Consider the following 10,820-nt stretch of genomic DNA (forward strand, 5'->3'; position numbering starts at 1 on the left):
AGAAATCTGGAAGAAATATGTGCATATGCTTACAAGAAATATATGAAATTGTTCACAGCAGTATGATTTGCAATGTTCTCAAACGAGACACTAAACAAATGTCTATCAGCAGAAGAATGGATAAACTATCATGCAGTGACACAAAATATCATTGAACAGAAATGATGTAAATAATCTAAAATGCTATACAACATGAAGGAATGTCTCAAAATATGATTTTGAATAAGGTAGACCAAAAAAGGTATGCAGTGTATTCTATTGAAACAAAAATAGGAAAATCTAACTTCATGTTTCCCTGATAGCTCTGTGGTAAAGAATCTGCCTGCCAGCACAGGAGTTGAGAGTTCAATCCCTGGGTCAGAAAGATCCCCTGGAGAAATAGCAACCCACCCCAGGATTCTTGTCTGGAGAATTTCATAGACAGAGGAGGTTGACGAGCAGATAGTCCATGGTTTTGTAAAAGAGTCAGACATGACTTAGCAACTACACACCAACAACAGCAAAAACAACTTAAGCTCTCAGAAATCTAAGAAGTGGTTTTCCTTGGGGAAAGGATGAATATAAGTAAGGCTTTGTGGTGCCAGCAATATTCTATGTCTTGACCTGGGGGCTTGTTACAGAGGAGAGATCAATTTGGGGAAAAACACAGATATACATTTATTGAAAGGATATATATCACCTTAATAAATGTCCCCTGTCCATCAACAATGTTCTTATTAAATGTTAATAGGATGGTAAAAATTAATACTTATAGTTGGTTTCCATCTGAATATTAATCAATATCCTCTTAAATGAAAGCAGATATCCAAAATATCTGAAAGATTTTTAAATCAAATTGATTCTCTTCCATCTTTCATTATACTCTCGAGCTATTTTTGCCTAGTATCTCAGTTCCACCTTATTTAAATTAGACATTATATTAATAGTTAATTTCCTGGCATTATGCAATCAATGAATTTTAGATTTATTTAATGTTTAGCAATTTATTTGCTACCATTTCCCTTTCATTTCACAATCTGTGTTGGTTTTGATGTCTTTCATTCTGAATATATAACTCAGTAGTTTTTCTCTCAGTAGTGTGTTATGTTAGCAGTGGTTTCTATCTGAAAATGTCCTTTTCTAACACTGTCAGATATTTCAGGAGCTTATATCAGTAGAGAATTCAAAGTTCACCATTGTTTTCTCACATCACTTTAAAGGTATTTTTCTGCTGCCTTGTATCTTTTTATCCCTGTTAAAATGTCTAATTTTAATTTTAATTTATTCTGATACAATCTTTTTTTACAGTCATTTTTAAGACCTACTCTTTGTTTTTCTGAAATTTCCCTATTCTATGGATTAAATTATTTTCATATTCAAGATTGTATTTCCTAAATCTGAAAATTCATATAAATTTTGGAATATTCTCAATACTATCTTTAAAAATATTACCTTTCTCATTCTCTTTTTTCCTCTTAAGAGTTTCCAGTGGAGATGTATTGGAATTTCTCACCTGTCTACATATTTTTTTTTCAATTTGTCTTTTATAATGTCATCTTTTAACCTTATTTCATTGCATCAAGATGAATCCCCCCAAAATGTGCTTTAACTCTTTCCTCAAATTCATGTATCTGCAGTTTCATAAATAATTTAATTTTTCCTTTGGTTCTTTTTATGTCCAGATTGTGCTTTATTTTCAAACACGACTTCTTGTAGTGTATATTTATCATATTTTTACTCCCTACTGTTATTCCTTTAATAACTTTAAACTTATTTTTATATAAAAGTGATAATTCTCTGGGGATTTAATTCTACTGTTTGTATTTTCTTCTGTCCCTTGTTTACAGTGGATTGTTTCCTTCTGGGGTTTGTAATTTTGGACTGTGAGCTCTTTTTCGTTAAGACTGCCACTGTGGAACACCAGAAGTCTAGTGAGACATTTATAATCCCCTACTTCATTTTATGGAACATCACAGTACTGTAGCCACATTTTATGTCAATATTTCAGATGATATTTCAAATATTTCCAAGACCACAAACTTGAATGCCAGATTTACATACAATGTAGGCTTATGATCAGAACTCTTCAAGGGACAGGTCTTTTTCTTAGAGGACGCTTTAGCTTGCCAGGACTACCATACAAAGTGGATTTCCCTGGTGGCTCAGGGGTAAAGAATCTGCCCTCAATGCAGGATACCCGGGTTCAATCCCTGGGTTGGGAAAAATCCCCTGGAGAAGGAAATGGTAACCCACTCTAGTATTCTTGCCTGGAAAATCCCATGGACAGAGAAGCCTGGCAGGCTATAATCCATGGGGTTGCAAAGAGTCAGACACGACTGAACAACCACCACCACCATACAAAGTACCCCAGGCTAAGTGGCTTAAAATAAGAGTAGTTCTGAATGGTGAAAGTCTAATGTCAAGGTTGGTAAAGCTGATTCTTTCCAAAGGCTATGAGGAAGGGATCTGTTCCAGGCCTCTTTCCTTGGCTTGTAGATCCATCTTCATATCCCCATGACACAGTCCCTGCATAGTACCTGGATCCAAATTTCCTCTTCTTATAAGACACTGGCCATATCAGGGGCTACCCATTAGGGTAGGGCTAGGGATCTAATTTGAATTTTGCTGCTTCTGTAAAAACCATGTCTCCAAAGCAAGTTAGACATTGGAGATTAAGACCTGAACATGTGGATTCTGGGGACACAATTAAATCCATAACAACCACATGCTGTTTATCTTTTTTTTTTTTAGTTTCTCTTTTACTAATAACACAGGTCTTTAAGCATCTAACTTTAATAAATGGGTCACATTTTCAAAGCAGCCTAGTGCTACCTTCAAACCAAATTTCTCATATGTACGTTAAACCCACAGCTTCTACTTGACCAAGATTATGAATCATGTTCATATATAGCAGAGGTTTTAATGCCTTAGGTTTTGTTCCTCTTTATTTTTAGATCCTTGGAATTTCTTTTATTTTTATGAGCTTATTGCAAATAAAAAGGTATGTTTGTGATGATGTACCCCTTACACTTTAGTAAAAGCAAAGGATGAAAGTTTCAGAGGTTTTTCAGTATCTCATGAGCTGTAATCCCACAACTGGAAAACTCCTAGAGATTTCAGTTATCAATTACCACATAGAGAGGAAGAGTCACTTACTTAGAGGATAAAACTCATGCTCATTTGTGGGCTTTTGATTATCTCTAATGAAAATGAAATGGAAAAAAAATGATTGAAATGCTCTCTCAGTTTTAATTTTTTTTAATAATTGTTAATTTATTTATCTTTGTTTGTGCTGACTTTTTGCTGTGGTGGCTTCTCTTGTTGCAGAGTATGGGTTCCAGAGCATGTGGGCTCAGTACCTGCAGCTCCTGGGCTCTTGGAGCACAAGCTCAATAGATGTGGTGCACGGTCTTGCTCCTAGACAGGTAGAATTTTCCTGCATTAGGGATCAAACTGTGTCTCTTGTGTTGGTTGGCAGATTCTTTACCACTGAGCCACCAGGGAAGCCTTCCATTTTAAATCATAGTGAACTAGATAACACTGGACCCAGGTAACAAAAATGTTAATTTTACTGTTTTAGAATTATAATAGCTATAAATCTAATCAGCCCATCAGTTCAGTCACTCAGTTGTGTCCAACTTTTTGCCACTCCATAGACTGCAGCATGCCAGGCTTCCCTGTCCATCACCAACTCCTGAAGCTTACACAAACTCATGTCCACTGAGTTGGCAATGCCATCCAACCATCTCATCCTCTGTCATCCCCTTCTCCTCCTAACCTCAGTCTTTCCCAGCATCAGAATCTTTTCAAATGAGTCTGTTCTTCCCCTCAGGTGGTCAAAGTATTGGAGCTTCAGTTTCAGCATTAGTCCTTCCAATGAACACCCAGGACTGATATTCCTTAGGATGGACTGGTTGGATCTCCTTGCAGTCCAAGGGACTCTTCAAGAATATTCTCCAACACCACAGTTCAGAAGCATTAATTCTTCAGTGCTCAGCTTTCTTTATAGTCCAACTCTCACATCCATACTGGAAAACTCATACCTTTGACTAGATGGACCTTTGTTGGCAAATGTCTCTGCTTTAAAAAAAAATCTAATATGGAGGATTTACTGTAATTATTTAATAAAATACATAGTAATCTAGCAGAAATCAATTGCAATATAAAAGTCAGAACAGAAAAATACAAGTCATGTTTTTTAGAAATATTTCATTTGTTAAAATGCTTGTTATCCTTCTTTTTTCATGTGATGTATCATTAGCTAAAAATATACCTCTGCCTCACATCCTCATGGACCGCCACATGTCACATCATGTGTTTCCTTTGACATTTATCATGATGCTCTGCTCTCCCAGGTGATCTTTTCACATTTTCTCCTTTTGTATGAGTTGTGTTTGTTTTCCCTAAAGTCATTCCCACTGAGCTCCAAGCAGTCTCTTTTTTGCTCTAATTTCCCAGGTTCTCATATTTTTCTCTCATTTGTTTCTCTACACATTAACTTTTATTTCTAAAACCAGACAATGCACATGATATATGAGTGGTTTATTTATTCAAGACAGTTAGTTCTTCTTATATATTAAGTACTTAATATCTTAAACTGAATTACATTATTTTGAATTCCACATATGCTTTCAGAGTAATAGTACCATTGAATGATTTGATGATTCTGCAGATAAAAGGAGAAAGATATGGAAATTTAAGCCTGAATTAGTCAATAAAGAATCTGTCTGCAATGCAGGAGACTCAGGCTTGATCTCTGGGTTGGGAAGATCCTCTGGAGAATAGTATGGCAACCCACTCCAGTATTCTTACCTGGAGAATCCCATGGACAGAGGAACCTGACAGCCTGCCGTCCATAAGGTTGTACACAACTGAAACGACTTAAACCCAATATGTGTAGACTCAAAGCAATGCCTGGCACATTGGGCATGCTCTGTATTTGTCATGATTTCTTTTCTATTTTAGCAGTATCCAAAACTTCATGGCTGCAATCACCATCTGCAGTGATTTTGGAGCCTACAAAAATAAAGTCTGACACTGTTTCCACTGTTTCCCCATCTATTTGCCCTGAAGTGATGGGACCAGATGCCATGATCTTAGTTTTCAGAATGTTGAGCTTTAAGCCAACTTTTTCACTCTCCTCTTTCACTTTCATCAAGAAGCTTTTTAGTTCCTCTTCACTTTCTGCCATAAGGGTGGTGTCATCTGCATATCTGAGGTTATTGATATTTCTCCCAGCAATCTTGATTCCAGCTTGTGCTTCTTCCAGTCCAGCATTTCTCATGATGTACTCTGCATATAAGTTAAATAATGCAGATGGTGATTGCAGCCATGAAATTAAAAGATGCTTACTCCTTGGAAGGAAAGTTATAACCAACCTAGATAGCTTATTAAAAAGCAGAGACATTACTTTGCCAGCAAAGGTCCTTCTAGTCAAGGCTATGGTTTTTCTAGTGGTCATGTATGGATGTGAGAGTTGGACAGTGAAGAAAGCTGAGTGCAGAAGAATTGATAATTTGGAACTGTGGTGTTGGAGAAGACTCTTGAGAGTCCCTTGGACTGCAAGGAGATCCAACCAGTCCATTCTAACAGAGATCAGTCCTGGGTGTTCATTGGAAGGACTGATGCTGAAGCTGAAACTCCAATACTTTGGCCACCTCATGCGAAGAGTTGATTCATTGGAAAAGACTCTGATACTGGGAGGGATTGGGGGCAGGAGGAGACAGGGATGACAGAGGATGAGATGGCCAGATGGCATCACCAACTCGATGGACATGAGTTTGAGTAAACTCCGGGAGTTGGTGATGGACAGGGAGGCCTAAGTGTGCTGCAATTCATAGGGTCGCAAAGAGTCAGACACGACTAAGTGACTGAACTGAACTGAACTATATCTATCCCAACCACTTTTGTAGGTCAAAATAAAAATACCTACAGTCAACGAAGTACTGAAACATTCACTGGATCCACAACAGAATCCTGAAGAAACTCTGCATTGGATCAAGTTTGCCACGTAAATTCTGAGTCAAATTTAAATTAAGGTCTGAGAGCAGAGGGGAGGAGTGACAGAAATTATTTAATGTTGGAGTATTAATTGGCATCAGTGGCTTTCCATCCTGCAGTTTTTCTGAAGTATGAGCAGTGTGCCACCTACTTTCTCATATTCACCAATAATGTCAATGTGCAGTTACTTCTTGTCATTAGGTATACGAAACTGCAACTCAGAGATCAGTGGATAATTTTATTAAAGTGACCAGTACTGTAAATTTTGAATATTATATAATTACAATTATTGGAAGCAAGAGATGAAAGATAATTTTGAAGTTATTACCATGTTGTTGTTGAATAACTAAGTCATGTCCAATTCTCTGAGACCCCATGGACTGCAGCATGGCAAACTTCCCTGTCCTCCACTATCTCCCAGAGTTTCAGTTATTATCATAAAGACCCAAAAAAAGGAAGATGGAATATTCTGGAAATGGTGTGACACAATGGCTGTCTGTGTGGGTATGGGTGTGTCTTCAAAAAATGGACCTATGTCCCAGTGAAAGAAAAATAGGTAAATAAAAATACATCAAAACAGTTGACATCCATCCAAAGAAGGGAAAACTCACTGATCAAAATAAGCATAAGAGAAATTAACAAACAGAAATTTAACAGAACAAAGAGATTCAAGATAAGCTCCAAATAATTTCCTGAGCCTAAATGAAACATGACTTCCTATATAAATAATTTAGTCAATAAATGAAGCAGAAGTTCAAAGATGAGACTGGAATCAGTGGCTTGGAAGAAAAAAAATGGAAGAAATAAGTCAGAAGAAAACCATCAGGGAAAAGTTAAGGGATTTAAAGGATTTATCCAGAAGACCTAACATACGAATAACGGGAATTCCAGAAGGAGAAAACAGAACAGATGGAAGGCTGTTAATAATTAAATAAATTAAATAAATCATAGAGGTCTATTTCCCTTGCTGAGGAAATACCTGAAACTGCAGATTTGGAGAAGATTAATGAGAAATGTCATACTCTTGATCCTCCTCTTGAAAAATTTCAAAAATCTAAGACAAAAAGAACAATTTATAAAATGCAAAATAAAAAAATAAAGTGAAAATGTACTAACCTTATGTATAACATTGAGATATCAAACACAGATTAATAACTTCTACAGCCTACTATGAATAAAATATTGCAGTCTCACAGTACAACATATAGACTAGTTTATCATGCTTTTGTGAAGAAGAAGAAAGACTACATTCATGGTGACAAATACCTTGTTTGTTAAATTTAAATGGATATAAGAAGATGAGCTTAGAATGGGCAATGTAAGTAATGCACTCATAAAGCCAAGAGAGTGTATGACACCACACTGAGACAACTAGTTAATTTGAGCCAACTGATGAGAGCAACTGGAATGCTTGAAAAAAAAAAAAAAATCATGAGGCTATTAAAATGGTACATGGCCTGAAAATGAAGGAAACTCAGGGAGAAGCTAGGCTTTGGATCCACTTTTTGAATAGAAGTAAAGGAAGTGGGAAAGATGAGAAGTGAAGGAGATATTTTACACCCGGGACCTTAAGGAGGAACTGGATGTAGGACCATCTTGAGCTTCTCAATATTCTCCAATATTAGGAGCCCAAACCTCTTATGGTTAAGAGATTACCTAAAAGGGACCATCCAGGACAGAAGTGATTCAGTGTAATGACTGAGGAGCAAACAGTTACAATTTTCCAAAGTTATGAAAAAATAGAACAGAGATTTAAAATAAAATGCACAGACTCAGGAGAGAAAAAAGGACAAACAAAACCTCAATTAAATATATCTCAGGAAAACTGCTTAAAAGAAACAAAGTAACTAAAAGAAAATCATAAGTACAGCCAGAGAGTAAAAAGCAATTAATCTTATTAAAGCAAAAATATGTTTAAGCACCTATCCCGAAAGAAACAATGGATGTCAAGAAATAATGGAATGATACCTTTACATTGCTGAGAAAAAAATGACTGTGGCCTCAAATTCTATAGCCAGAAAAAAAAAGAAAAAAACCTTCATAATGGAAATAAATGTCCTAAAGATAAGGGCAACTGCTTATCTTTAGATAACAATAACGAGCTACAGCACACACTTCAAGAAACAATTCAGAGAAAGGACGGATGGCAGGTTCTCATTGCCTTATCACACTGGATAAAGACACATCTAACACAGCATATGGCAGTCTTAGAAGATCACCCAACCCCTGGACTTGGGGTTTTGGATTGTGGGGTAGAGAAAGTGTTGCTCTCGTCCTTGTCAGGACTCAACAGGAGACTGTCATAGTAGAGGCTTGATTGCAATCCTATGCTAGCAGCTCTTTTTTTGTGGGACTAACCACAAGTCCCTCCCAGGCTAGCGTCAATGGCTTCTGTTTGCACATCTTGTGATGCACCTATGTGACATAACAGCATCAGGAAACATGCTAGCACTCATGGTGGATATAACATTCCCAACATCTTCATGAGGCTTGGGTCTAAGACTGAGCTGGATGAATATTGATGTCCTCATGCTGGGCCTTAACTAGTTTACCTGGGTGCTTTGCAGAAGTTCATTCCTTTTCTGGGGCTTCCCAGGTGACGCTAGTGGTAAAGAATCCACCTGCCAATTCAGGAGACAAAGGAGACTCGAGTTCATTCCCTGGGTGGGGAAGATCCCCTGGAGGGGGAAATGACACCCCATTCCAGTATTCTTGCCTGGGAAATCCCATGGACAGAGGAGCCTGATGGGCTACAGTCCATGGGGTCACAAAGAGTCAGACATGACAGAATAATTCACAATGATTCCTTTTCTGAGACTCCAGCCTACCTGGGATCTGTGTTAGACAAAAAAAAAAAAAAAAAAAAAAAAAACTAATAAATGAACAAATAAAACCACATACCTGTGAGTGAAATAAACACATTTTCAGAAGAAAACACCTGCAGAATGTTCCACCAGAAGAACTGCAATAAAGAAGGGAGAGTGGGGATATTTTTGGTCAAGAAGGGAAATCATTTTGGTGGAAACTCAGAAGTGCAGAAATAAATAAAGAGAAATAGAAAGGAGTAAAAAAGGCTGAGTGCCAAAGAACTGATGCTTTTCAAATTGTGGTGCTGGATAAGACTCTTAAGAGTCCCTTTGACAGCAAGGAGATCAAACCAGTCAATCCTAAAGGAAATCAGTCCTGAATATTCATTGGAAAGACTGATTCTGAAACTGAAACTTCAGTAATATGGCCACCTGATGCAAAGAGCTGACTCATTGTAAAAGACCCTGATGCTGGGAAAGACTGAAGGCAGGAGGAGAAGGGGACAACAGAGGATGAGATGGTTGGGTCATCACTGACTCAGTGGACATGAGTTTGAGCAAACTCCAGGAGATAGTGAAGGGCAAGGAAGCCTGATGTACTGCAGTTCATGGGGTCACAAAGAGCTGGACATGACTTAGTGACTAAACAAAAACAGCAAAAGTGGGCAAGGGCCAGAGTGGTGAGATTCCAGGATAGTGGAGTCAGAGTTACAGATTATGTTCCTATGTGCCTGTCATAACTACATATTTTTATTTGAATGATTTACCATTTATTTCAATATTAAGATAATTATCAGAATGTTTTAGAACCAGGTAATTTGGCCTATATAGTACACAGCCCTTTTCAGACACAAATTGAACAAATGGTTTAAGAGAGGTGAGTCCATTTATTTTTGTTTGATTTTTCTTGTTGTTTGGTTTGGTTTGCAGAATGTTTTTGCAGCTCTTCAGAAACAAGTTGTCTGCTTGCAACAAAAGCTAATTAAATGTAGGGATTTTACATGTTTACTAAGAGAAAGTGAAGGAAAATGAAAGTGTTAGTTGCTCAGTTGTGTCCAACTCAGTGCAACCCCATTGACTGTAACCCACCAAGCCCGCCAGGCTCCTCTGTCCATGGGATTTTCCAGGCAAGAATACTGGTAGGTTGCCATTTCCTTCTCCAGAGGATCTTCTCGACCCAAGGATTGAACTTGGATCTTCTGCACTGCAGGCAGATTCTTTACCATCTCAGCCACCAGGGAAGGACCTGGGATATTCGACAGAAGAAGGAAGTAAAATGTTAATATCAACAGGGCTTCCTCCCAGAGGCCGTTGGGAAGTGATGACGATATAGAGCAACACAGCAGCTGTGACCTGTGACCGAGAGAAATACCAAATACGGCAGGGGAAATACCCGCCTCCCCTCCCCAGGCAGTCCTCTGAAATGAGGGGATTTTCTCTGAGAAAATAACTATCTCCTCTCACACTGGGCTTCCCTGGTGGCTCAGAGGTTAAAGCATCTGCCTGGAATGCAGGAGACCCGGGTTCAATCCCTGGGTCGGGAAGATCCCCTGGAGAAGGAAATGGCAACACACTCCAGTACTCTTGCCTGGAGAATCCCATGGAGGGAGGAGCCTGTTGGCTACAGTCTATGGGGACTCCAAAGAGTCGGACACGACTAAGTGACTTCACGTTCACTTTCTCACACTGGGGAGTTAATCAATGGATTAAGAACTATTACACTACATTTGAATTACATACAGCTCCTTGATTTTACCACTAATGTCAGCAGCACAGGCAGTGAACCAAGGGTTAGACTATACACTAGGGGTGGGACAAGGTGACACATAGAGAGATTACAGCAGCCCTAGCCATTGGTGGCCAAGAGTCTAGCAAACAGTGAGAGAGGGCAACTCCTCTTAAGAGAGCATTTTTAAGCAATTAGGAAAATCACATCTGGAGAGAGAAATGGCAACCGTCTTCAGTATTCTTGTCTGGGAAATCCCATGAACAGAGGAGCCTGGTGGGCTGCAGTCCATGGGGTTGCAAAAAAGT

The 10,820-nt window shown here is 38.4% G+C and overlaps 1 non-coding gene across 1 annotated transcript; it reads left to right on the forward strand.

Annotated features, from left to right (window-relative positions):
- The first annotated feature begins 10,258 nt into the window (after window positions 1-10,258).
- On the forward strand, window positions 10,259-10,330 carry TRNAS-GGA (transfer RNA serine (anticodon GGA)). The gene has a single exon. It is a non-coding gene; the product is annotated as a tRNA-Ser (tRNA).
- The last annotated feature ends 490 nt before the right edge of the window (window positions 10,331-10,820 follow it).

The sequence above is a fragment of the Bubalus kerabau genome, chromosome 21 (genome assembly GCF_029407905.1).
Source record: "Bubalus kerabau isolate K-KA32 ecotype Philippines breed swamp buffalo chromosome 21, PCC_UOA_SB_1v2, whole genome shotgun sequence".
In the NCBI taxonomy this organism is placed as follows: Eukaryota; Metazoa; Chordata; class Mammalia; order Artiodactyla; family Bovidae; genus Bubalus; species Bubalus kerabau.